Source organism: Lemur catta, chromosome 27 (assembly GCF_020740605.2).
Source record: "Lemur catta isolate mLemCat1 chromosome 27, mLemCat1.pri, whole genome shotgun sequence".
NCBI classification, from domain to species: domain Eukaryota; kingdom Metazoa; phylum Chordata; class Mammalia; order Primates; family Lemuridae; genus Lemur; species Lemur catta.
This window is the reverse complement of record NC_059154.1, coordinates 1,015,988-1,043,176: the sequence shown is the minus strand read 5'-3', so window position 1 is coordinate 1,043,176 and position 27,189 is coordinate 1,015,988. Positions and strand designations below refer to the sequence as shown.

At 53.1% G+C, this 27,189-nt stretch overlaps 6 non-coding genes and 5 pseudogenes across 6 annotated transcripts; all 11 read right to left on the bottom strand.

Moving 5' to 3' along the window:
• Positions 1–2,566: 2,566 nt before the first annotated feature.
• LOC123627934 lies at positions 2,567–2,685 on the bottom strand. Its single transcript, XR_006731543.1, has one exon. It is a non-coding gene; the product is annotated as a 5S ribosomal RNA (ribosomal RNA).
• Positions 2,686–3,876: 1,191 nt separating this feature from the next.
• LOC123627831 lies at positions 3,877–3,995 on the bottom strand (annotated as a pseudogene).
• A 3,457-nt stretch (positions 3,996–7,452) lies between these two features.
• On the bottom strand, positions 7,453–7,571 carry LOC123627933. The gene has a single exon (XR_006731542.1). It is a non-coding gene; the product is annotated as a 5S ribosomal RNA (ribosomal RNA).
• Positions 7,572–8,762: 1,191 nt separating this feature from the next.
• On the bottom strand, positions 8,763–8,881 carry LOC123627829 (annotated as a pseudogene).
• A 3,458-nt stretch (positions 8,882–12,339) lies between these two features.
• Positions 12,340–12,458, bottom strand: LOC123627932. The gene has a single exon (XR_006731541.1). It is a non-coding gene; the product is annotated as a 5S ribosomal RNA (ribosomal RNA).
• A 1,191-nt stretch (positions 12,459–13,649) lies between these two features.
• LOC123627828 lies at positions 13,650–13,768 on the bottom strand (annotated as a pseudogene).
• A 3,457-nt stretch (positions 13,769–17,225) lies between these two features.
• LOC123627931 lies at positions 17,226–17,344 on the bottom strand. Its single transcript, XR_006731540.1, has one exon. It is a non-coding gene; the product is annotated as a 5S ribosomal RNA (ribosomal RNA).
• A 1,191-nt stretch (positions 17,345–18,535) lies between these two features.
• LOC123627827 lies at positions 18,536–18,654 on the bottom strand (annotated as a pseudogene).
• A 3,456-nt stretch (positions 18,655–22,110) lies between these two features.
• Positions 22,111–22,229, bottom strand: LOC123627930. The gene has a single exon (XR_006731539.1). It is a non-coding gene; the product is annotated as a 5S ribosomal RNA (ribosomal RNA).
• Positions 22,230–23,420: 1,191 nt separating this feature from the next.
• Positions 23,421–23,539, bottom strand: LOC123627826 (annotated as a pseudogene).
• A 3,459-nt stretch (positions 23,540–26,998) lies between these two features.
• Positions 26,999–27,117, bottom strand: LOC123627929. Its single transcript, XR_006731538.1, has one exon. It is a non-coding gene; the product is annotated as a 5S ribosomal RNA (ribosomal RNA).
• Between the last annotated feature and the right edge of the window lie 72 nt (positions 27,118–27,189).

Below are 27,189 nucleotides of genomic sequence, written 5' to 3'. Positions count from 1 at the left end.
TATCCAACAGGACGAGGGTCACGTCAAAAGACACAGGAACCAGAATGAGTAGACTCCCGTTTGCCAAACACAGGACGGTTTGATCGCCAGCAAGTCTAATGATTGCAAGATATTGAAACACGTTAAATACGTTTAAATCCACGATGAAACCCCTCACAATGCAAAAATAGCTCGGGTCACTGCGGACAGCGGTAGGAAACAAAGGGAAATGGTGACAACCGGGGCTGCCCCCGACTAGTCGCGATGTATGGACACTCTTTCAAAAGACATCTCAACCCCTCACAAGGTATGGACTGTATTTGGACTGGATTCAAAGAAACTGAAATGAGCGTGTGTGTCTCAGGGAAACGCAAACATTGAGTACTTGCTGTTATCTCTAACACGGTGAAATTTTTACATGGAATAAGGTGGCTGTGAGTACCCTGAAAAAGGGAAGAAAGCCTCTACCTTTGATAGAAACATATTGACTTTTTATCGTTGGAGGGATATTATTAAGGGGATCATGAACTTAAGGTAGGAGGGGTATAAAAGAAACAAGATCTGGCCAGGGGTTGGTGATTTCTTGAGTCAGGGGAGTGAGAAAATACTCTACTATTCTTTCCGATTTTGTTTCTATTCCAAATTTCCCATCATGAAAAGTTTCCAAAGATACCATGAAGAGGGTCAAAAACAAGCTGCAAACAGGACAAGGTATCTGTAGCCCATATAATTGGCAAAATATTACTGTTACAGAATATCTACCTTTAATACGCTTAATACGCCTTTGGCCCCGTGTCCTCATTATTGGTCAAGGAAATGCAGAATAAAAAATGAAGCCAGATATAGTTTCCAACTCACCAGATTGAGGAAACTTAAGAAACTGATCACTGTGTTGGCTTTGAGGAAAACTCTTGCACACACCCTGCTGATATGGGAGGCGAAATTATAGGACCATTTGGAAAACACTGTAGCCTAAATGGAAATGAATAAACACTGGCATAATTCAGGAGCAAGCATATTCTCTGAGTAGCACGTACCAGAGAGAAGATAGGGCACATGTGACCAGGAAGCATCTAGGGTAATCCTCACGGGAGCCCCTTGTACACGGACCTACTCAAAGATCGGATAAAGATACTTCCGACTGATTCGTGCAGTGCCATTCTCTAGCAGCGCTGATGAACTGCAGCTTCCTGTGTAAGCGAGGAGTATTCTCCAAACAGAAGGTTTCCCCTGGCACACAAGTTACCCAGAAGGAATCCAGAATGGTTCCACATCTATTCTATAAACTGTGAAATTAACAAACTACCTCAATGAGATAGTCCTATAACAGAGAGCAAAAACTTTCAAAGGAAAAGCAAGGAAAAGGATGACAGTCGAGATGGGATTTGTTTGGGAGAAGCGTTTTTGTGGTTCCACGCCTTGAGAAAAAGATACACAGCGGCTTCCGACATATGCATCAACTCCCATTTTTATAAGGTGAGTGGTGGGGTTTTGGTACGGTTAATTCGATTTAATATAATAATCATAATGATAATCATGATCATTATCATCATTCTTTAACATATCCCTTTCCCAAATTAAAAGAAAAAGAGAAAGAAGCAGACTGTAAGTTTCTAGATATAAACCCTGTTTAAATGGGATTATTTATTAATGTGGGGGAAATGATTAGTTTGGGGACTCTGTGTCCGTCTATGGAGGACTACGGGATAGCCTCTCCATCGATGGGAGCCATCATGTACGTTTTTGCTAAGTTTTCCATCGAAGTTGGCACCTTTGCCCCGTAGGTGCTGTGTGGATTTTCTGTGACTTTGAATGTTATCCTTTTCAAGAATTGCATTCATTATTGTGTATTTGCGAGGAAACAAGAAATATCGAAACTATCGATCGAATGTTGATTTCATCTAGAGCTATCTTGCTGGACTCACCTAGGATTTCTACAGGTCTCCCGCGCATAGGGGCAAACATTCTATTTTGAGAACCGTAGGAGGTGAGGAAAATGAAGAAAGGTGATTTTCCTTTCCCATATATTGTTAGTGTTTTCCCTTGTTGTAGTATGTTTTTGGAGCGTCTCTTGCAGTATCGAACAGAAGGATTTCCTATCGACACCCTGGTCTTGCTCGTGACTGTCCAAAGAATGCTTCTACCTCTTAATCCTTCAGAATATTTTCTAAAGATTTAGACGTTTGAAAAGTGTTTCTAGATGTCTTCGCATCTGGATTCTTAAGTTATGTTCCCGTGAACGGATAGCCAACTGTTTAGATTCTCTTCTTCTGCATATATGGATAGGATCCAATTTTTCCTTTCCCAGGGTGGTAACGTGGTCATCTCCTTGGACAACTTTAGACTGTGTCCTGAATTCAGAGCCGGTCGGTCCGAAGTTCCGGAGGCCCGGGCCTGCGGCAGGTGTGTGAGGGGCGGCAGCCTCGGGGACTGAGCCTCCACATCTCCAATCTGACCCTCTCTCCAGGGGCCACGGGGCGGGGTCCGGGCCGGCCGGGGGCGGGAGCCGGGGCGGGCGCGGAGGGCGAAGGCCCCCCCTCCCCTTCCCAGCCCAGGGGGGCGGGGCAGAAAGAGAGGCAGAGCAAAAAGCCTACGGCACCCGGGATTCCCAGGCGGTCTCCCATCCAAGTACTAACCGGGCCCGACCCTGCTTAGCTTCCGAGGTGAGACGAGATCGGGTGCGTTCAGGGTGGTCTGGCCGTAGACGAGGGCGGCCGCCCCCGGACGCCTCAAGAGGCCGAGCTGCTGCGACGCGTCCCTCCCTGCGCAGTCGGGTCCCTCCCGCCGCCCTGGCCCTTCGCTAGCCCACCTGCCCGGATCGGGGTGGGGGTGGGGGGCCAGGCGGAGCCTCACGGGTCTCGCGCGCGCACCCTCCCACCCCCACCCAAACCACGGACGCACCGCCGTCCCACACCCCGAGGAGCAGACCCACGGGCACGCGCGCAGGGACAGGCTTCCACGCGTGGGAGCGGAGGGCCGGAGCCGGAGAGTGCGCGAGAGAGGGCCCTCCGCCGGCCCACGCGAGGGCACGGTGGGGAGGGGCTTTGGGGCGGGGCCGGGAGGAGGAGGCAGGGCCGTGCCTGCCGCTGGTCCGTCACCCGGAGGTCCTGAAGATCTGCAGTGTCCCCCCCCACCCCGCCACCCCACCCCCGTCTGGGGAGGACCGTTCTGCCCCGATTCCCCTCAGGGCCTGCGTGTGGCAGCAGCCCCCGCGCGGGGGCGGGGGGCGGCGCGGGGGGCCAGAGCCGGCTATCCTGTGGCCCGCTGGGGTGGGGTTTGGGGTGTGTAGCCAGGGGTCAAGGGGCCGGTGGGTGGTTTGGGTTTGGGTGCGTGCGCTCCGTGTGCTGTTGTGTGTCCTCTCTGCCCAGGTGGCCAGCGACTCGCCCTGTGCGGCGCGCCGGTGTGTCTCTCGGGAGCCCCGGCGGCGGCGAGGAGCCCGCCCGGCGTGAGGCCCGGGCCCGAGGCCCGGGTGTGCGGCGGAGAGAAAGTGCACGGTGGGCCGGGTGTCCGGGGGCCCAGGACACGGTTTGCCGCCGTGGGCTGTCCCGCGCCGGGTGTACGCGATGTCCCGGAGTGCGGGGCGGCGGGTGCGGGGTCGGGGGGAGAGGAGACCCAGCGGCACTTAGGGATCCCGCCGCCCGGCCCCGGCCCGGTGTGGGGCCCAGGGTTGGGGCTCCGCTGCCGGCCCAACGGAACGCCTGGGACGCTCTGCCGCTGCCGCCACCTGGCGGTGGTGCTGCAGCGGGGGAGAGGGGAGGAAGCCCCGGGCGGGGGCAGCGGGTCGCGCCGAGGGGGGGGAGGGGCCGGGGCCCGAGGGCGAAAGTGGGGGCGGGCGCAGAAGGCGGGGGGCCCCCCCACCCCCGACCCCCCAGCGGGCGGGACAAAAGAAGAAGCAAAAGCCTACAGCACCCGGTATTCCCAGGCGGTCTCCCATCCAAGTACTAACCTGGCCCGACCCTGCTTAGCTTCCCAGACCAGAGGAGATCGGGCACGTTCAGGGTGCTATGGCCCTAGACGGCAGCGGCCGTCCCCGGACGCCTCGAGAGGCCCAGCTGCTACGCGGCCCTCCCGGCCCAGCGCCCCCCACCCGACCCCGCGCCCTCCTGCTGCCCAGTAGCCTTCAGAGCCTCGCTCTCTAGCTGCTACATACACACCAAACACTCAACACTTTGCCACAAACACATACACCAATGACAACAAAATTCAAACACTCAATAGCACATCTATTCAAAGCACGGAGGACACAAACGGGAGGACAATGTGTGACTTGTCAGATTCTACAGACGTCAGGAGCCCACATGAAGGCTCAGGGAAATATTCCAAAGGAGTGTGACGTGGCTCAGAGCTCCTTGGACATGAGCAGACTGGCTTCGGCGGACGGCAGCTCTTACATTTTCACAGTGCAGCCGGAACAATAGAAGGTTCCTTCCTCGCCTTTCCTAGTTCATGCAGTAGGAACCAGTCCACGGTTCTATGGTGCATGGCTACGATTATTCTGTGGGATCCTGCAAAGAAGAAATGCTGTTGGTGTCTTTGGGTACTGGGAATCTGGGTGTGAGAGGAAGAGGTGAAATCGGTAAAGTAATGTAAAAAAACTCTCAGTTCTCAGTTTGAACTTGGATTATCAGTGTAAACTCAATGTGTTTTCCTGTAATTTTTTTTTCTTTTCTTTCTCTCTTTCTTTCTTTTCTTTTCTTTTTTTTTTTTTTTTTTTTTTAAGTTTTTCCACGGAAAGTGCTGAGACATAGGTGCGAACTCGACACTAGTGCATTTCACCAGCCTCTAGATCGTGGTCTCCGCCAACCATCGTTATTAAACGGTCCTAAGACTTACTGGAGACATACGCTGACTTGAAGTCTGGGGCGGGAAACGCACGCTTCTCATACTGGGAAGCGCGGATGCTACCATATCCAACAGGACGAGGGTCACGTCAAAAGACACAGGAACCAGAATGAGTAGACTCCCGTTTGCCAAACACAGGACGGTTTGATCGCCAGCAAGTCTAATGATTGCAAGATATTGAAACACGTTAAATACGTTTAAATCCACGATGAAACCCCTCACAATGCAAAAATAGCTCGGGTCACTGCGGACAGCGGTAGGAAACAAAGGGAAATGGTGACAACCGGGGCTGCCCCCGACTAGTCGCGATGTATGGACACTCTTTCAAAAGACATCTCAACCCCTCACAAGGTATGGACTGTATTTGGACTGGATTCAAAGAAACTGAAATGAGCGTGTGTGTCTCAGGGAAACGCAAACATTGAGTACTTGCTGTTATCTCTAACACGGTGAAATTTTTACATGGAATAAGGTGGCTGTGAGTACACTGAAAAAGGGAAGAAAGCCTCTACCTTTGATAGAAACATATTGACTTTTTATCGTTGGAGGGATATTATTAAGGGGATCATGAACTTAAGGTAGGAGGGGTATAAAAGAAACAAGATCTGGCCAGGGGTTGGTGATTTCTTGAGTCAGGGGAGTGAGAAAATACTCTACTATTCTTTCCGATTTTGTTTCTATTCCAAATTTCCCATCATGAAAAGTTTCCAAAGATACCATGAAGAGGGTCAAAAACAAGCTGCAAACAGGACAAGGTATCTGTAGCCCATATAATTGGCAAAATATTACTGTTACAGAATATCTACGTTTAATACGCTTAATACGCCTTTGGCCCCGTGTCCTCATTATTGGTCAAGGAAATGCAGAATAAAAAATGAAGCCAGATATAGTTTCCAACTCACCAGATTGAGGAAACTTAAGAAACTGATCACTGTGTTGGCTTTGAGGAAAACTCTTGCACACACCCTGCTGATATGGGAGGCGAAATTATAGGACCATTTGGAAAACACTGTAGCCTAAATGGAAATGAATAAACACTGGCATAATTCAGGAGCAAGCATATTCTCTGAGTAGCACGTACCAGAGAGAAGATAGGGCACATGTGACCAGGAAGCATCTAGGGTAATCCTCACGGGAGCCCCTTGTACACGGACCTACTCAAAGATCGGATAAAGATACTTCCGACTGATTCGTGCAGTGCCATTCTCTAGCAGCGCTGATGAACTGCAGCTTCCTGTGTAAGCGAGGAGTATTCTCCAAACAGAAGGTTTCCCCTGGCACACAAGTTACCCAGAAGGAATCCAGAATGGTTCCACATCTATTCTATAAACTGTGAAATTAACAAACTACCTCAATGAGATAGTCCTATAACAGAGAGCAAAAACTTTCAAAGGAAAAGCAAGGAAAAGGATGACAGTCGAGATGGGATTTGTTTGGGAGAAGCGTTTTTGTGGTTCCACGCCTTGAGAAAAAGATACACAGCGGCTTCCGACATATGCATCAACTCCCATTTTTATAAGGTGAGTGGTGGGGTTTTGGTACGGTTAATTCGATTTAATATAATAATCATAATGATAATCATGATCATTATCATCATTCTTTAACATATCCCTTTCCCAAATTAAAAGAAAAAGAGAAAGAAGCAGACTGTAAGTTTCTAGATATAAACCCTGTTTAAATGGGATTATTTATTAATGTGGGGGAAATGATTAGTTTGGGGACTCTGTGTCCGTCTATGGAGGACTACGGGATAGCCTCTCCATCGATGGGAGCCATCATGTACGTTTTTGCTAAGTTTTCCATCGAAGTTGGCACCTTTGCCCCGTAGGTGCTGTGTGGATTTTCTGTGACTTTGAATGTTATCCTTTTCAAGAATTGCATTCATTATTGTGTATTTGCGAGGAAACAAGAAATATCGAAACTATCGATCGAATGTTGATTTCATCTAGAGCTATCTTGCTGGACTCACCTAGGATTTCTACAGGTCTCCCGCGCATAGGGGCAAACATTCTATTTTGAGAACCGTAGGAGGTGAGGAAAATGAAGAAAGGTGATTTTCCTTTCCCATATATTGTTAGTGTTTTCCCTTGTTGTAGTATGTTTTTGGAGCGTCTCTTGCAGTATCGAACAGAAGGATTTCCTATCGACACCCTGGTCTTGCTCGTGACTGTCCAAAGAATGCTTCTACCTCTTAATCCTTCAGAATATTTTCTAAAGATTTAGACGTTTGAAAAGTGTTTCTAGATGTCTTCGCATCTGGATTCTTAAGTTATGTTCCCGTGAACGGATAGCCAACTGTTTAGATTCTCTTCTTCTGCATATATGGATAGGATCCAATTTTTCCTTTCCCAGGGTGGTAACGTGGTCATCTCCTTGGACAACTTTAGACTGTGTCCTGAATTCAGAGCCGGTCGGTCCGAAGTTCCGGAGGCCCGGGCCTGCGGCAGGTGTGTGAGGGGCGGCAGCCTCGGGGACTGAGCCTCCACATCTCCAATCTGACCCTCTCTCCAGGGGCCACGGGGCGGGGTCCGGGCCGGCCGGGGGCGGGAGCCGGGGCGGGCGCGGAGGGCGAAGGCCCCCCCTCCCCTTCCCAGCCCAGGGGGGCGGGGCAGAAAGAGAGGCAGAGCAAAAAGCCTACGGCACCCGGGATTCCCAGGCGGTCTCCCATCCAAGTACTAACCGGGCCCGACCCTGCTTAGCTTCCGAGGTGAGACGAGATCGGGTGCGTTCAGGGTGGTCTGGCCGTAGACGAGGGCGGCCGCCCCCGGACGCCTCAAGAGGCCGAGCTGCTGCGACGCGTCCCTCCCTGCGCAGTCGGGTCCCTCCCGCCGCCCTGGCCCTTCGCTAGCCCACCTGCCCGGATCGGGGTGGGGGTGGGGGGCCAGGCGGAGCCTCACGGGTCTCGCGCGCGCACCCTCCCACCCCCACCCAAACCACGGACGCACCGCCGTCCCACACCCCGAGGAGCAGACCCACGGGCACGCGCGCAGGGACAGGCTTCCACGCGTGGGAGCGGAGGGCCGGAGCCGGAGAGTGCGCGAGAGAGGGCCCTCCGCCGGCCCACGCGAGGGCACGGTGGGGAGGGGCTTTGGGGCGGGGCCGGGAGGAGGAGGCAGGGCCGTGCCTGCCGCTGGTCCGTCACCCGGAGGTCCTGAAGATCTGCAGTGTCCCCCCCCACCCCGCCACCCCACCCCCGTCTGGGGAGGACCGTTCTGCCCCGATTCCCCTCAGGGCCTGCGTGTGGCAGCAGCCCCCGCGCGGGGGCGGGGGGCGGCGCGGGGGGCCAGAGCCGGCTATCCTGTGGCCCGCTGGGGTGGGGTTTGGGGTGTGTAGCCAGGGGTCAAGGGGCCGGTGGGTGGTTTGGGTTTGGGTGCGTGCGCTCCGTGTGCTGTTGTGTGTCCTCTCTGCCCAGGTGGCCAGCGACTCGCCCTGTGCGGCGCGCCGGTGTGTCTCTCGGGAGCCCCGGCGGCGGCGAGGAGCCCGCCCGGCGTGAGGCCCGGGCCCGAGGCCCGGGTGTGCGGCGGAGAGAAAGTGCACGGTGGGCCGGGTGTCCGGGGGCCCAGGACACGGTTTGCCGCCGTGGGCTGTCCCGCGCCGGGTGTACGCGATGTCCCGGAGTGCGGGGCGGCGGGTGCGGGGTCGGGGGGAGAGGAGACCCAGCGGCACTTAGGGATCCCGCCGCCCGGCCCCGGCCCGGTGTGGGGCCCAGGGTTGGGGCTCCGCTGCCGGCCCAACGGAACGCCTGGGACGCTCTGCCGCTGCCGCCACCTGGCGGTGGTGCTGCAGCGGGGGAGAGGGGAGGAAGCCCCGGGCGGGGGCAGCGGGTCGCGCCGAGGGGGGGGAGGGGCCGGGGCCCGAGGGCGAAAGTGGGGGCGGGCGCAGAAGGCGGGGGGCCCCCCCACCCCCGACCCCCCAGCGGGCGGGACAAAAGAAGAAGCAAAAGCCTACAGCACCCGGTATTCCCAGGCGGTCTCCCATCCAAGTACTAACCTGGCCCGACCCTGCTTAGCTTCCCAGACCAGAGGAGATCGGGCACGTTCAGGGTGCTATGGCCCTAGACGGCAGCGGCCGTCCCCGGACGCCTCGAGAGGCCCAGCTGCTACGCGGCCCTCCCGGCCCAGCGCCCCCCACCCGACCCCGCGCCCTCCTGCTGCCCAGTAGCCTTCAGAGCCTCGCTCTCTAGCTGCTACATACACACCAAACACTCAACACTTTGCCACAAACACATACACCAATGACAACAAAATTCAAACACTCAATAGCACATCTATTCAAAGCACGGAGGACACAAACGGGAGGACAATGTGTGACTTGTCAGATTCTACAGACGTCAGGAGCCCACATGAAGGCTCAGGGAAATATTCCAAAGGAGTGTGACGTGGCTCAGAGCTCCTTGGACATGAGCAGACTGGCTTCGGCGGACGGCAGCTCTTACATTTTCACAGTGCAGCCGGAACAATAGAAGGTTCCTTCCTCGCCTTTCCTAGTTCATGCAGTAGGAACCAGTCCACGGTTCTATGGTGCATGGCTACGATTATTCTGTGGGATCCTGCAAAGAAGAAATGCTGTTGGTGTCTTTGGGTACTGGGAATCTGGGTGTGAGAGGAAGAGGTGAAATCGGTAAAGTAATGTAAAAAAACTCTCAGTTCTCAGTTTGAACTTGGATTATCAGTGTAAACTCAATGTGTTTTCCTGTAATTTTTTTTTCTTTTCTTTCTCTCTTTCTTTCTTTTCTTTTCTTTTTTTTTTTTTTTTTTTTTTTAAGTTTTTCCACGGAAAGTGCTGAGACATAGGTGCGAACTCGACACTAGTGCATTTCACCAGCCTCTAGATCGTGGTCTCCGCCAACCATCGTTATTAAACGGTCCTAAGACTTACTGGAGACATACGCTGACTTGAAGTCTGGGGCGGGAAACGCACGCTTCTCATACTGGGAAGCGCGGATGCTACCATATCCAACAGGACGAGGGTCACGTCAAAAGACACAGGAACCAGAATGAGTAGACTCCCGTTTGCCAAACACAGGACGGTTTGATCGCCAGCAAGTCTAATGATTGCAAGATATTGAAACACGTTAAATACGTTTAAATCCACGATGAAACCCCTCACAATGCAAAAATAGCTCGGGTCACTGCGGACAGCGGTAGGAAACAAAGGGAAATGGTGACAACCGGGGCTGCCCCCGACTAGTCGCGATGTATGGACACTCTTTCAAAAGACATCTCAACCCCTCACAAGGTATGGACTGTATTTGGACTGGATTCAAAGAAACTGAAATGAGCGTGTGTGTCTCAGGGAAACGCAAACATTGAGTACTTGCTGTTATCTCTAACACGGTGAAATTTTTACATGGAATAAGGTGGCTGTGAGTACACTGAAAAAGGGAAGAAAGCCTCTACCTTTGATAGAAACATATTGACTTTTTATCGTTGGAGGGATATTATTAAGGGGATCATGAACTTAAGGTAGGAGGGGTATAAAAGAAACAAGATCTGGCCAGGGGTTGGTGATTTCTTGAGTCAGGGGAGTGAGAAAATACTCTACTATTCTTTCCGATTTTGTTTCTATTCCAAATTTCCCATCATGAAAAGTTTCCAAAGATACCATGAAGAGGGTCAAAAACAAGCTGCAAACAGGACAAGGTATCTGTAGCCCATATAATTGGCAAAATATTACTGTTACAGAATATCTACGTTTAATACGCTTAATACGCCTTTGGCCCCGTGTCCTCATTATTGGTCAAGGAAATGCAGAATAAAAAATGAAGCCAGATATAGTTTCCAACTCACCAGATTGAGGAAACTTAAGAAACTGATCACTGTGTTGGCTTTGAGGAAAACTCTTGCACACACCCTGCTGATATGGGAGGCGAAATTATAGGACCATTTGGAAAACACTGTAGCCTAAATGGAAATGAATAAACACTGGCATAATTCAGGAGCAAGCATATTCTCTGAGTAGCACGTACCAGAGAGAAGATAGGGCACATGTGACCAGGAAGCATCTAGGGTAATCCTCACGGGAGCCCCTTGTACACGGACCTACTCAAAGATCGGATAAAGATACTTCCGACTGATTCGTGCAGTGCCATTCTCTAGCAGCGCTGATGAACTGCAGCTTCCTGTGTAAGCGAGGAGTATTCTCCAAACAGAAGGTTTCCCCTGGCACACAAGTTACCCAGAAGGAATCCAGAATGGTTCCACATCTATTCTATAAACTGTGAAATTAACAAACTACCTCAATGAGATAGTCCTATAACAGAGAGCAAAAACTTTCAAAGGAAAAGCAAGGAAAAGGATGACAGTCGAGATGGGATTTGTTTGGGAGAAGCGTTTTTGTGGTTCCACGCCTTGAGAAAAAGATACACAGCGGCTTCCGACATATGCATCAACTCCCATTTTTATAAGGTGAGTGGTGGGGTTTTGGTACGGTTAATTCGATTTAATATAATAATCATAATGATAATCATGATCATTATCATCATTCTTTAACATATCCCTTTCCCAAATTAAAAGAAAAAGAGAAAGAAGCAGACTGTAAGTTTCTAGATATAAACCCTGTTTAAATGGGATTATTTATTAATGTGGGGGAAATGATTAGTTTGGGGACTCTGTGTCCGTCTATGGAGGACTACGGGATAGCCTCTCCATCGATGGGAGCCATCATGTACGTTTTTGCTAAGTTTTCCATCGAAGTTGGCACCTTTGCCCCGTAGGTGCTGTGTGGATTTTCTGTGACTTTGAATGTTATCCTTTTCAAGAATTGCATTCATTATTGTGTATTTGCGAGGAAACAAGAAATATCGAAACTATCGATCGAATGTTGATTTCATCTAGAGCTATCTTGCTGGACTCACCTAGGATTTCTACAGGTCTCCCGCGCATAGGGGCAAACATTCTATTTTGAGAACCGTAGGAGGTGAGGAAAATGAAGAAAGGTGATTTTCCTTTCCCATATATTGTTAGTGTTTTCCCTTGTTGTAGTATGTTTTTGGAGCGTCTCTTGCAGTATCGAACAGAAGGATTTCCTATCGACACCCTGGTCTTGCTCGTGACTGTCCAAAGAATGCTTCTACCTCTTAATCCTTCAGAATATTTTCTAAAGATTTAGACGTTTGAAAAGTGTTTCTAGATGTCTTCGCATCTGGATTCTTAAGTTATGTTCCCGTGAACGGATAGCCAACTGTTTAGATTCTCTTCTTCTGCATATATGGATAGGATCCAATTTTTCCTTTCCCAGGGTGGTAACGTGGTCATCTCCTTGGACAACTTTAGACTGTGTCCTGAATTCAGAGCCGGTCGGTCCGAAGTTCCGGAGGCCCGGGCCTGCGGCAGGTGTGTGAGGGGCGGCAGCCTCGGGGACTGAGCCTCCACATCTCCAATCTGACCCTCTCTCCAGGGGCCACGGGGCGGGGTCCGGGCCGGCCGGGGGCGGGAGCCGGGGCGGGCGCGGAGGGCGAAGGCCCCCCCTCCCCTTCCCAGCCCAGGGGGGCGGGGCAGAAAGAGAGGCAGAGCAAAAAGCCTACGGCACCCGGGATTCCCAGGCGGTCTCCCATCCAAGTACTAACCGGGCCCGACCCTGCTTAGCTTCCGAGGTGAGACGAGATCGGGTGCGTTCAGGGTGGTCTGGCCGTAGACGAGGGCGGCCGCCCCCGGACGCCTCAAGAGGCCGAGCTGCTGCGACGCGTCCCTCCCTGCGCAGTCGGGTCCCTCCCGCCGCCCTGGCCCTTCGCTAGCCCACCTGCCCGGATCGGGGTGGGGGTGGGGGGCCAGGCGGAGCCTCACGGGTCTCGCGCGCGCACCCTCCCACCCCCACCCAAACCACGGACGCACCGCCGTCCCACAGCCCGAGGAGCAGACCCACGGGCACGCGCGCAGGGACAGGCTTCCACGCGTGGGAGCGGAGGGCCGGAGCCGGAGAGTGCGCGAGAGAGGGCCCTCCGCCGGCCCACGCGAGGGCACGGTGGGGAGGGGCTTTGGGGCGGGGCCGGGAGGAGGAGGCAGGGCCGTGCCTGCCGCTGGTCCGTCACCCGGAGGTCCTGAAGATCTGCAGTGTCCCCCCCCACCCCGCCACCCCACCCCCGTCCGGGGAGGACCGTTCTGCCCCGATTCCCCTCAGGGCCTGCGTGTGGCAGCAGCCCCCGCGCGGGGGCGGGGGGCGGCGCGGGGGGCCAGAGCCGGCTATCCTGTGGCCCGCTGGGGTGGGGTTTGGGGTGTGTAGCCAGGGGTCAAGGGGCCGGTGGGTGGTTTGGGTTTGGGTGCGTGCGCTCCGTGTGCTGTTGTGTGTCCTCTCTGCCCAGGTGGCCAGCGACTCGCCCTGTGCGGCGCGCCGGTGTGTCTCTCGGGAGCCCCGGCGGCGGCGAGGAGCCCGCCCGGCGTGAGGCCCGGGCCCGAGGCCCGGGTGTGCGGCGGAGAGAAAGTGCACGGTGGGCCGGGTGTCCGGGGGCCCAGGACACGGTTTGCCGCCGTGGGCTGTCCCGCGCCGGGTGTACGCGATGTCCCGGAGTGCGGGGCGGCGGGTGCGGGGTCGGGGGGAGAGGAGACCCAGCGGCACTTAGGGATCCCGCCGCCCGGCCCCGGCCCGGTGTGGGGCCCAGGGTTGGGGCTCCGCTGCCGGCCCAACGGAACGCCTGGGACGCTCTGCCGCTGCCGCCACCTGGCGGTGGTGCTGCAGCGGGGGAGAGGGGAGGAAGCCCCGGGCGGGGGCAGCGGGTCGCGCCGAGGGGGGGGAGGGGCCGGGGCCCGAGGGCGAAAGTGGGGGCGGGCGCAGAAGGCGGGGGGCCCCCCCACCCCCGACCCCCCAGCGGGCGGGACAAAAGAAGAAGCAAAAGCCTACAGCACCCGGTATTCCCAGGCGGTCTCCCATCCAAGTACTAACCTGGCCCGACCCTGCTTAGCTTCCCAGACCAGAGGAGATCGGGCACGTTCAGGGTGCTATGGCCCTAGACGGCAGCGGCCGTCCCCGGACGCCTCGAGAGGCCCAGCTGCTACGCGGCCCTCCCGGCCCAGCGCCCCCCACCCGACCCCGCGCCCTCCTGCTGCCCAGTAGCCTTCAGAGCCTCGCTCTCTAGCTGCTACATACACACCAAACACTCAACACTTTGCCACAAACACATACACCAATGACAACAAAATTCAAACACTCAATAGCACATCTATTCAAAGCACGGAGGACACAAACGGGAGGACAATGTGTGACTTGTCAGATTCTACAGACGTCAGGAGCCCACATGAAGGCTCAGGGAAATATTCCAAAGGAGTGTGACGTGGCTCAGAGCTCCTTGGACATGAGCAGACTGGCTTCGGCGGACGGCAGCTCTTACATTTTCACAGTGCAGCCGGAACAATAGAAGGTTCCTTCCTCGCCTTTCCTAGTTCATGCAGTAGGAACCAGTCCACGGTTCTATGGTGCATGGCTACGATTATTCTGTGGGATCCTGCAAAGAAGAAATGCTGTTGGTGTCTTTGGGTACTGGGAATCTGGGTGTGAGAGGAAGAGGTGAAATCGGTAAAGTAATGTAAAAAAACTCTCAGTTCTCAGTTTGAACTTGGATTATCAGTGTAAACTCAATGTGTTTTCCTGTAATTTTTTTTTCTTTTCTTTCTCTCTTTCTTTCTTTTCTTTTCTTTTTTTTTTTTTTTTTTTTTTAAGTTTTTCCACGGAAAGTGCTGAGACATAGGTGCGAACTCGACACTAGTGCATTTCACCAGCCTCTAGATCGTGGTCTCCGCCAACCATCGTTATTAAACGGTCCTAAGACTTACTGGAGACATACGCTGACTTGAAGTCTGGGGCGGGAAACGCACGCTTCTCATACTGGGAAGCGCGGATGCTACCATATCCAACAGGACGAGGGTCACGTCAAAAGACACAGGAACCAGAATGAGTAGACTCCCGTTTGCCAAACACAGGACGGTTTGATCGCCAGCAAGTCTAATGATTGCAAGATATTGAAACACGTTAAATACGTTTAAATCCACGATGAAACCCCTCACAATGCAAAAATAGCTCGGGTCACTGCGGACAGCGGTAGGAAACAAAGGGAAATGGTGACAACCGGGGCTGCCCCCGACTAGTCGCGATGTATGGACACTCTTTCAAAAGACATCTCAACCCCTCACAAGGTATGGACTGTATTTGGACTGGATTCAAAGAAACTGAAATGAGCGTGTGTGTCTCAGGGAAACGCAAACATTGAGTACTTGCTGTTATCTCTAACACGGTGAAATTTTTACATGGAATAAGGTGGCTGTGAGTACCCTGAAAAAGGGAAGAAAGCCTCTACCTTTGATAGAAACATATTGACTTTTTATCGTTGGAGGGATATTATTAAGGGGATCATGAACTTAAGGTAGGAGGGGTATAAAAGAAACAAGATCTGGCCAGGGGTTGGTGATTTCTTGAGTCAGGGGAGTGAGAAAATACTCTACTATTCTTTCCGATTTTGTTTCTATTCCAAATTTCCCATCATGAAAAGTTTCCAAAGATACCATGAAGAGGGTCAAAAACAAGCTGCAAACAGGACAAGGTATCTGTAGCCCATATAATTGGCAAAATATTACTGTTACAGAATATCTACGTTTAATACGCTTAATACGCCTTTGGCCCCGTGTCCTCATTATTGGTCAAGGAAATGCAGAATAAAAAATGAAGCCAGATATAGTTTCCAACTCACCAGATTGAGGAAACTTAAGAAACTGATCACTGTGTTGGCTTTGAGGAAAACTCTTGCACACACCCTGCTGATATGGGAGGCGAAATTATAGGACCATTTGGAAAACACTGTAGCCTAAATGGAAATGAATAAACACTGGCATAATTCAGGAGCAAGCATATTCTCTGAGTAGCACGTACCAGAGAGAAGATAGGGCACATGTGACCAGGAAGCATCTAGGGTAATCCTCACGGGAGCCCCTTGTACACGGACCTACTCAAAGATCGGATAAAGATACTTCCGACTGATTCGTGCAGTGCCATTCTCTAGCAGCGCTGATGAACTGCAGCTTCCTGTGTAAGCGAGGAGTATTCTCCAAACAGAAGGTTTCCCCTGGCACACAAGTTACCCAGAAGGAATCCAGAATGGTTCCACATCTATTCTATAAACTGTGAAATTAACAAACTACCTCAATGAGATAGTCCTATAACAGAGAGCAAAAACTTTCAAAGGAAAAGCAAGGAAAAGGATGACAGTCGAGATGGGATTTGTTTGGGAGAAGCGTTTTTGTGGTTCCACGCCTTGAGAAAAAGATACACAGCGGCTTCCGACATATGCATCAACTCCCATTTTTATAAGGTGAGTGGTGGGGTTTTGGTACGGTTAATTCGATTTAATATAATAATCATAATGATAATCATGATCATTATCATCATTCTTTAACATATCCCTTTCCCAAATTAAAAGAAAAAGAGAAAGAAGCAGACTGTAAGTTTCTAGATATAAACCCTGTTTAAATGGGATTATTTATTAATGTGGGGGAAATGATTAGTTTGGGGACTCTGTGTCCGTCTATGGAGGACTACGGGATAGCCTCTCCATCGATGGGAGCCATCATGTACGTTTTTGCTAAGTTTTCCATCGAAGTTGGCACCTTTGCCCCGTAGGTGCTGTGTGGATTTTCTGTGACTTTGAATGTTATCCTTTTCAAGAATTGCATTCATTAGTGTGTATTTGCGAGGAAACAAGAAATATCGAAACTATCGATCGAATGTTGATTTCATCTAGAGCTATCTTGCTGGACTCACCTAGGATTTCTACAGGTCTCCCGCGCATAGGGGCAAACATTCTATTTTGAGAACCGTAGGAGGTGAGGAAAATGAAGAAAGGTGATTTTCCTTTCCCATATATTGTTAGTGTTTTCCCTTGTTGTAGTATGTTTTTGGAGCGTCTCTTGCAGTATCGAACAGAAGGATTTCCTATCGACACCCTGGTCTTGCTCGTGACTGTCCAAAGAATGCTTCTACCTCTTAATCCTTCAGAATATTTTCTAAAGATTTAGACGTTTGAAAAGTGTTTCTAGATGTCTTCGCATCTGGATTCTTAAGTTATGTTCCCGTGAACGGATAGCCAACTGTTTAGATTCTCTTCTTCTGCATATATGGATAGGATCCAATTTTTCCTTTCCCAGGGTGGTAACGTGGTCATCTCCTTGGACAACTTTAGACTGTGTCCTGAATTCAGAGCCGGTCGGTCCGAAGTTCCGGAGGCCCGGGCCTGCGGCAGGTGTGTGAGGGGCGGCAGCCTCGGGGACTGAGCCTCCACATCTCCAATCTGACCCTCTCTCCAGGGGCCACGGGGCGGGGTCCGGGCCGGCCGGGGGCGGGAGCCGGGGCGGGCGCGGAGGGCGAAGGCCCCCCCTCCCCTTCCCAGCCCAGGGGGGCGGGGCAGAAAGAGAGGCAGAGCAAAAAGCCTACGGCACCCGGGATTCCCAGGCGGTCTCCCATCCAAGTACTAACCGGGCCCGACCCTGCTTAGCTTCCGAGGTGAGACGAGATCGGGTGCGTTCAGGGTGGTCTGGCCGTAGACGAGGGCGGCCGCCCCCGGACGCCTCAAGAGGCCGAGCTGCTGCGACGCGTCCCTCCCTGCGCAGTCGGGTCCCTCCCGCCGCCCTGGCCCTTCGCTAGCCCACCTGCCCGGATCGGGGTGGGGGTGGGGGGCCAGGCGGAGCCTCACGGGTCTCGCGCGCGCACCCTCCCACCCCCACCCAAACCACGGACGCACCGCCGTCCCACAGCCCGAGGAGCAGACCCACGGGCACGCGCGCAGGGACAGGCTTCCACGCGTGGGAGCGGAGGGCCGGAGCCGGAGAGTGCGCGAGAGAGGGCCCTCCGCCGGCCCACGCGAGGGCACGGTGGGGAGGGGCTTTGGGGCGGGGCCGGGAGGAGGAGGCAGGGCCGTGCCTGCCGCTGGTCCGTCACCCGGAGGTCCTGAAGATCTGCAGTGTCCCCCCCCACCCCGCCACCCCACCCCCGTCCGGGGAGGACCGTTCTGCCCCGATTCCCCTCAGGGCCTGCGTGTGGCAGCAGCCCCCGCGCGGGGGCGGGGGGCGGCGCGGGGGGCCAGAGCCGGCTATCCTGTGGCCCGCTGGGGTGGGGTTTGGGGTGTGTAGCCAGGGGTCAAGGGGCCGGTGGGTGGTTTGGGTTTGGGTGCGTGCGCTCCGTGTGCTGTTGTGTGTCCTCTCTGCCCAGGTGGCCAGCGACTCGCCCTGTGCGGCGCGCCGGTGTGTCTCTCGGGAGCCCCGGCGGCGGCGAGGAGCCCGCCCGGCGTGAGGCCCGGGCCCGAGGCCCGGGTGTGCGGCGGAGAGAAAGTGCACGGTGGGCCGGGTGTCCGGGGGCCCAGGACACGGTTTGCCGCCGTGGGCTGTCCCGCGCCGGGTGTACGCGATGTCCCGGAGTGCGGGGCGGCGGGTGCGGGGTCGGGGGGAGAGGAGACCCAGCGGCACTTAGGGATCCCGCCGCCCGGCCCCGGCCCGGTGTGGGGCCCAGGGTTGGGGCTCCGCTGCCGGCCCAACGGAACGCCTGGGACGCTCTGCCGCTGCCGCCACCTGGCGGTGGTGCTGCAGCGGGGGAGAGGGGAGGAAGCCCCGGGCGGGGGCAGCGGGTCGCGCCGAGGGGGGGGAGGGGCCGGGGCCCGAGGGCGAAAGTGGGGGCGGGCGCAGAAGGCGGGGGGCCCCCCCACCCCCGACCCCCCAGCGGGCGGGACAAAAGAAGAAGCAAAAGCCTACAGCACCCGGTATTCCCAGGCGGTCTCCCATCCAAGTACTAACCTGGCCCGACCCTGCTTAGCTTCCCAGACCAGAGGAGATCGGGCACGTTCAGGGTGCTATGGCCCTAGACGGCAGCGGCCGTCCCCGGACGCCTCGAGAGGCCCAGCTGCTACGCGGCCCTCCCGGCCCAGCGCCCCCCACCCGACCCCGCGCCCTCCTGCTGCCCAGTAGCCTTCAGAGCCTCGCTCTCTAGCTGCTACATACACACCAAACACTCAACACTTTGCCACAAACACATACACCAATGACAACAAAATTCAAACACTCAATAGCACATCTATTCAAAGCACGGAGGACACAAACGGGAGGACAATGTGTGACTTGTCAGATTCTACAGACGTCAGGAGCCCACATGAAGGCTCAGGGAAATATTCCAAAGGAGTGTGACGTGGCTCAGAGCTCCTTGGACATGAGCAGACTGGCTTCGGCGGACGGCAGCTCTTACATTTTCACAGTGCAGCCGGAACAATAGAAGGTTCCTTCCTCGCCTTTCCTAGTTCATGCAGTAGGAACCAGTCCACGGTTCTATGGTGCATGGCTACGATTATTCTGTGGGATCCTGCAAAGAAGAAATGCTGTTGGTGTCTTTGGGTACTGGGAATCTGGGTGTGAGAGGAAGAGGTGAAATCGGTAAAGTAATGTAAAAAAACTCTCAGTTCTCAGTTTGAACTTGGATTATCAGTGTAAACTCAATGTGTTTTCCTGTAATTTTTTTTTCTTTTCTTTCTCTCTTTCTTTCTTTTCTTTTCTTTTCTTTTTTTTTTTTTTTTAAGTTTTTCCACGGTAAGTGCTGAGACATAGGTGCGAACTCGACACTAGTGCATTTCACCAGCCTCTAGATCGTGGTCTCCGCCAACCATCGTTATTAAACGGTCCTAAGACTTACTGGAGACATACGCTGACTTGAAGTCTGGGGCGGGAAACGCACGCTTCTCATACTGGGAAGCGCGGATGCTACCATATCCAACAGGACGAGGGTCACGTCAAAAGACACAGGAACCAGAATGAGTAGACTCCCGTTTGCCAAACACAGGACGGTTTGATCGCCAGCAAGTCTAATGATTGCAAGATATTGAAACACGTTAAATACGTTTAAATCCACGATGAAACCCCTCACAATGCAAAAATAGCTCGGGTCACTGCGGACAGCGGTAGGAAACAAAGGGAAATGGTGACAACCGGGGCTGCCCCCGACTAGTCGCGATGTATGGACACTCTTTCAAAAGACATCTCAACCCCTCACAAGGTATGGACTGTATTTGGACTGGATTCAAAGAAACTGAAATGAGCGTGTGTGTCTCAGGGAAACGCAAACATTGAGTACTTGCTGTTATCTCTAACACGGTGAAATTTTTACATGGAATAAGGTGGCTGTGAGTACCCTGAAAAAGGGAAGAAAGCCTCTACCTTTGATAGAAACATATTGACTTTTTATCGTTGGAGGGATATTATTAAGGGGATCATGAACTTAAGGTAGGAGGGGTATAAAAGAAACAAGATCTGGCCAGGGGTTGGTGATTTCTTGAGTCAGGGGAGTGAGAAAATACTCTACTATTCTTTCCGATTTTGTTTCTATTCCAAATTTCCCATCATGAAAAGTTTCCAAAGATACCATGAAGAGGGTCAAAAACAAGCTGCAAACAGGACAAGGTATCTGTAGCCCATATAATTGGCAAAATATTACTGTTACAGAATATCTACGTTTAATACGCTTAATACGCCTTTGGCCCCGTGTCCTCATTATTGGTCAAGGAAATGCAGAATAAAAAATGAAGCCAGATATAGTTTCCAACTCACCAGATTGAGGAAACTTAAGAAACTGATCACTGTGTTGGCTTTGAGGAAAACTCTTGCACACACCCTGCTGATATGGGAGGCGAAATTATAGGACCATTTGGAAAACACTGTAGCCTAAATGGAAATGAATAAACACTGGCATAATTCAGGAGCAAGCATATTCTCTGAGTAGCACGTACCAGAGAGAAGATAGGGCACATGTGACCAGGAAGCATCTAGGGTAATCCTCACGGGAGCCCCTTGTACACGGACCTACTCAAAGATCGGATAAAGATACTTCCGACTGATTCGTGCAGTGCCATTCTCTAGCAGCGCTGATGAACTGCAGCTTCCTGTGTAAGCGAGGAGTATTCTCCAAACAGAAGGTTTCCCCTGGCACACAAGTTACCCAGAAGGAATCCAGAATGGTTCCACATCTATTCTATAAACTGTGAAATTAACAAACTACCTCAATGAGATAGTCCTATAACAGAGAGCAAAAACTTTCAAAGGAAAAGCAAGGAAAAGGATGACAGTCGAGATGGGATTTGTTTGGGAGAAGCGTTTTTGTGGTTCCACGCCTTGAGAAAAAGATACACAGCGGCTTCCGACATATGCATCAACTCCCATTTTTATAAGGTGAGTGGTGGGGTTTTGGTACGGTTAATTCGATTTAATATAATAATCATAATGATAATCATGATCATTATCATCATTCTTTAACATATCCCTTTCCCAAATTAAAAGAAAAAGAGAAAGAAGCAGACTGTAAGTTTCTAGATATAAACCCTGTTTAAATGGGATTATTTATTAATGTGGGGGAAATGATTAGTTTGGGGACTCTGTGTCCGTCTATGGAGGACTACGGGATAGCCTCTCCATCGATGGGAGCCATCATGTACGTTTTTGCTAAGTTTTCCATCGAAGTTGGCACCTTTGCCCCGTAGGTGCTGTGTGGATTTTCTGTGACTTTGAATGTTATCCTTTTCAAGAATTGCATTCATTAGTGTGTATTTGCGAGGAAACAAGAAATATCGAAACTATCGATCGAATGTTGATTTCATCTAGAGCTATCTTGCTGGACTCACCTAGGATTTCTACAGGTCTCCCGCGCATAGGGGCAAACATTCTATTTTGAGAACCGTAGGAGGTGAGGAAAATGAAGAAAGGTGATTTTCCTTTCCCATATATTGTTAGTGTTTTCCCTTGTTGTAGTATGTTTTTGGAGCGTCTCTTGCAGTATCGAACAGAAGGATTTCCTATCGACACCCTGGTCTTGCTCGTGACTGTCCAAAGAATGCTTCTACCTCTTAATCCTTCAGAATATTTTCTAAAGATTTAGACGTTTGAAAAGTGTTTCTAGATGTCTTCGCATCTGGATTCTTAAGTTATGTTCCCGTGAACGGATAGCCAACTGTTTAGATTCTCTTCTTCTGCATATATGGATAGGATCCAATTTTTCCTTTCCCAGGGTGGTAACGTGGTCATCTCCTTGGACAACTTTAGACTGTGTCCTGAATTCAGAGCCGGTCGGTCCGAAGTTCCGGAGGCCCGGGCCTGCGGCAGGTGTGTGAGGGGCGGCAGCCTCGGGGACTGAGCCTCCACATCTCCAATCTGACCCTCTCTCCAGGGGCCACGGGGCGGGGTCCGGGCCGGCCGGGGGCGGGAGCCGGGGCGGGCGCGGAGGGCGAAGGCCCCCCCTCCCCTTCCCAGCCCAGGGGGGCGGGGCAGAAAGAGAGGCAGAGCAAAAAGCCTACGGCACCCGGGATTCCCAGGCGGTCTCCCATCCAAGTACTAACCGGGCCCGACCCTGCTTAGCTTCCGAGGTGAGACGAGATCGGGTGCGTTCAGGGTGGTCTGGCCGTAGACGAGGGCGGCCGCCCCCGGACGCCTCAAGAGGCCGAGCTGCTGCGACGCGTCCCTCCCTGCGCAGTCGGGTCCCTCCCGCCGCCCTGGCCCTTCGCTAGCCCACCTGCCCGGATCGGGGTGGGGGTGGGGGGCCAGGCGGAGCCTCACGGGTCTCGCGCGCGCACCCTCCCACCCCCACCCAAACCACGGACGCACCGCCGTCCCACAGCCCGAGGAGCAGACCCACGGGCACGCGCGCAGGGACAGGCTTCCACGCGTGGGAGCGGAGGGCCGGAGCCGGAGAGTGCGCGAGAGAGGGCCCTCCGCCGGCCCACGCGAGGGCACGGTGGGGAGGGGCTTTGGGGCGGGGCCGGGAGGAGGAGGCAGGGCCGTGCCTGCCGCTGGTCCGTCACCCGGAGGTCCTGAAGATCTGCAGTGTCCCCCCCCACCCCGCCACCCCACCCCCGTCCGGGGAGGACCGTTCTGCCCCGATTCCCCTCAGGGCCTGCGTGTGGCAGCAGCCCCCGCGCGGGGGCGGGGGGCGGCGCGGGGGGCCAGAGCCGGCTATCCTGTGGCCCGCTGGGGTGGGGTTTGGGGTGTGTAGCCAGGGGTCAAGGGGCCGGTGGGTGGTTTGGGTTTGGGTGCGTGCGCTCCGTGTGCTGTTGTGTGTCCTCTCTGCCCAGGTGGCCAGCGACTCGCCCTGTGCGGCGCGCCGGTGTGTCTCTCGGGAGCCCCGGCGGCGGCGAGGAGCCCGCCCGGCGTGAGGCCCGGGCCCGAGGCCCGGGTGTGCGGCGGAGAGAAAGTGCACGGTGGGCCGGGTGTCCGGGGGCCCAGGACACGGTTTGCCGCCGTGGGCTGTCCCGCGCCGGGTGTACGCGATGTCCCGGAGTGCGGGGCGGCGGGTGCGGGGTCGGGGGGAGAGGAGACCCAGCGGCACTTAGGGATCCCGCCGCCCGGCCCCGGCCCGGTGTGGGGCCCAGGGTTGGGGCTCCGCTGCCGGCCCAACGGAACGCCTGGGACGCTCTGCCGCTGCCGCCACCTGGCGGTGGTGCTGCAGCGGGGGAGAGGGGAGGAAGCCCCGGGCGGGGGCAGCGGGTCGCGCCGAGGGGGGGGAGGGGCCGGGGCCCGAGGGCGAAAGTGGGGGCGGGCGCAGAAGGCGGGGGGCCCCCCCACCCCCGACCCCCCAGCGGGCGGGACAAAAGAAGAAGCAAAAGCCTACAGCACCCGGTATTCCCAGGCGGTCTCCCATCCAAGTACTAACCTGGCCCGACCCTGCTTAGCTTCCCAGACCAGAGGAGATCGGGCACGTTCAGGGTGCTATGGCCCTAGACGGCAGCGGCCGTCCCCGGACGCCTCGAGAGGCCCAGCTGCTACGCGGCCCTCCCGGCCCAGCGCCCCCCACCCGACCCCGCGCCCTCCTGCTGCCCAGTAGCCTTCAGAGCCTCGCTCTCTAGCTGCTACATACACACCAAACACTCAACACTTTGCCACAAACACATACACCAATGACAACAAAATTCAAACACTCAATAGCACATCTATTCAAAGCACGGAGGACACAAACGGGAGGACAATGTGTGACTTGTCAGATTCTACAGACGTCAGGAGCCCACATGAAGGCTCAGGGAAATATTCCAAAGGAGTGTGACGTGGCTCAGAGCTCCTTGGACATGAGCAGACTGGCTTCGGCGGACGGCAGCTCTTACATTTTCACAGTGCAGCCGGAACAATAGAAGGTTCCTTCCTCGCCTTTCCTAGTTCATGCAGTAGGAACCAGTCCACGGTTCTATGGTGCATGGCTACGATTATTCTGTGGGATCCTGCAAAGAAGAAATGCTGTTGGTGTCTTTGGGTACTGGGAATCTGGGTGTGAGAGGAAGAGGTGAAATCGGTAAAGTAATGTAAAAAAACTCTCAGTTCTCAGTTTGAACTTGGATTATCAGTGTAAACTCAATGTGTTTTCCTGTAATTTTTTTTTTCTTTTCTTTCTCTCTTTCTTTCTTTTCTTTTCTTTTTTTTTTTTTTTTTTTTTTTAAGTTTTTCCACGGTAAGTGCTGAGACATAGGTGCGAACTCGACACTAGTGCATTTCACCAGCCTCTAGATCGTGGTCTCCACCAACCATCGTTATTAAACGGTCCTAAGACTTACTGGAGACATACGCTGACTTGAAGTCTGGGGCGGGAAACGCACGCTTCTCATACTGGGAAGCGCGGATGCTACCATATCCAACAGGACGAGGGTCACGTCAAAAGACACAGGAACCAGAATGAGTAGACTCCCGTTTGCCAAACACAGGACGGTTTGATCGCCAGCAAGTCTAATGATTGCAAGATATTGAAACACGTTAAATACGTTTAAATCCACGATGAAACCCCTCACAATGCAAAAATAGCTCGGGTCACTGCGGACAGCGGTAGGAAACAAAGGGAAATGGTGACAACCGGGGCTGCCCCCGACTAGTCGCGATGTATGGACACTCTTTCAAAAGACATCTCAACCCCTCACAAGGTATGGACTGTATTTGGACTGGATTCAAAGAAACTGAAATGAGCGTGTGTGTCTCAGGGAAACGCAAACATTGAGTACTTGCTGTTATCTCTAACACGGTGAAATTTTTACATGGAATAAGGTGGCTGTGAGTACCCTGAAAAAGGGAAGAAAGCCTCTACCTTTGATAGAAACATATTGACTTTTTATCGTTGGAGGGATATTATTAAGGGGATCATGAACTTAAGGTAGGAGGGGTATAAAAGAAACAAGATCTGGCCAGGGGTTGGTGATTTCTTGAGTCAGGGGAGTGAGAAAATACTCTACTATTCTTTCCGATTTTGTTTCTATTCCAAATTTCCCATCATGAAAAGTTTCCAAAGATACCATGAAGAGGGTCAAAAACAAGCTGCAAACAGGACAAGGTATCTGTAGCCCATATAATTGGCAAAATATTACTGTTACAGAATATCTACGTTTAATACGCTTAATACGCCTTTGGCCCCGTGTCCTCATTATTGGTCAAGGAAATGCAGAATAAAAAATGAAGCCAGATATAGTTTCCAACTCACCAGATTGAGGAAACTTAAGAAACTGATCACTGTGTTGGCTTTGAGGAAAACTCTTGCACACACCCTGCTGATATGGGAGGCGAAATTATAGGACCATTTGGAAAACACTGTAGCCTAAATGGAAATGAATAAACACTGGCATAATTCAGGAGCAAGCATATTCTCTGAGTAGCACGTACCAGAGAGAAGATAGGGCACATGTGACCAGGAAGCATCTAGGGTAATCCTCACGGGAGCCCCTTGTACACGGACCTACTCAAAGATCGGATAAAGATACTTCCGACTGATTCGTGCAGTGCCATTCTCTAGCAGCGCTGATGAACTGCAGCTTCCTGTGTAAGCGAGGAGTATTCTCCAAACAGAAGGTTTCCCCTGGCACACAAGTTACCCAGAAGGAATCCAGAATGGTTCCACATCTATTCTATAAACTGTGAAATTAACAAACTACCTCAATGAGATAGTCCTATAACAGAGAGCAAAAACTTTCAAAGGAAAAGCAAGGAAAAGGATGACAGTCGAGATGGGATTTGTTTGGGAGAAGCGTTTTTGTGGTTCCACGCCTTGAGAAAAAGATACACAGCGGCTTCCGACATATGCATCAACTCCCATTTTTATAAGGTGAGTGGTGGGGTTTTGGTACGGTTAATTCGATTTAATATAATAATCATAATGATAATCATGATCATTATCATCATTCTTTAACATATCCCTTTCCCAAATTAAAAGAAAAAGAGAAAGAAGCAGACTGTAAGTTTCTAGATATAAACCCTGTTTAAATGGGATTATTTATTAATGTGGGGGAAATGATTAGTTTGGGGACTCTGTGTCCGTCTATGGAGGACTACGGGATAGCCTCTCCATCGATGGGAGCCATCATGTACGTTTTTGCTAAGTTTTCCATCGAAGTTGGCACCTTTGCCCCGTAGGTGCTGTGTGGATTTTCTGTGACTTTGAATGTTATCCTTTTCAAGAATTGCATTCATTAGTGTGTATTTGCGAGGAAACAAGAAATATCGAAACTATCGATCGAATGTTGATTTCATCTAGAGCTATCTTGCTGGACTCACCTAGGATTTCTACAGGTCTCCCGCGCATAGGGGCAAACATTCTATTTTGAGAACCGTAGGAGGTGAGGAAAATGAAGAAAGGTGATTTTCCTTTCCCATATATTGTTAGTGTTTTCCCTTGTTGTAGTATGTTTTTGGAGCGTCTCTTGCAGTATCGAACAGAAGGATTTCCTATCGACACCCTGGTCTTGCTCGTGACTGTCCAAAGAATGCTTCTACCTCTTAATCCTTCAGAATATTTTCTAAAGATTTAGACGTTTGAAAAGTGTTTCTAGATGTCTTCGCATCTGGATTCTTAAGTTATGTTCCCGTGAACGGATAGCCAACTGTTTAGATTCTCTTCTTCTGCATATATGGATAGGATCCAATTTTTCCTTTCCCAGGGTGGTAACGTGGTCATCTCCTTGGACAACTTTAGACTGTGTCCTGAATTCAGAGCCGGTCGGTCCGAAGTTCCGGAGGCCCGGGCCTGCGGCAGGTGTGTGAGGGGCGGCAGCCTCGGGGACTGAGCCTCCACATCTCCAATCTGACCCTCTCTCCAGGGGCCACGGGGCGGGGTCCGGGCCGGCCGGGGGCGGGAGCCGGGGCGGGCGCGGAGGGCGAAGGCCCCCCCTCCCCTTCCCAGCCCAGGGGGGCGGGGCAGAAAGAGAGGCAGAGCAAAAAGCCTACGGCACCCGGGATTCCCAGGCGGTCTCCCATCCAAGTACTAACCGGGCCCGACCCTGCTTAGCTTCCGAGGTGAGACGAGATCGGGTGCGTTCAGGGTGGTCTGGCCGTAGACGAGGGCGGCCGCCCCCGGACGCCTCAAGAGGCCGAGCTGCTGCGACGCGTCCCTCCCTGCGCAGTCGGGTCC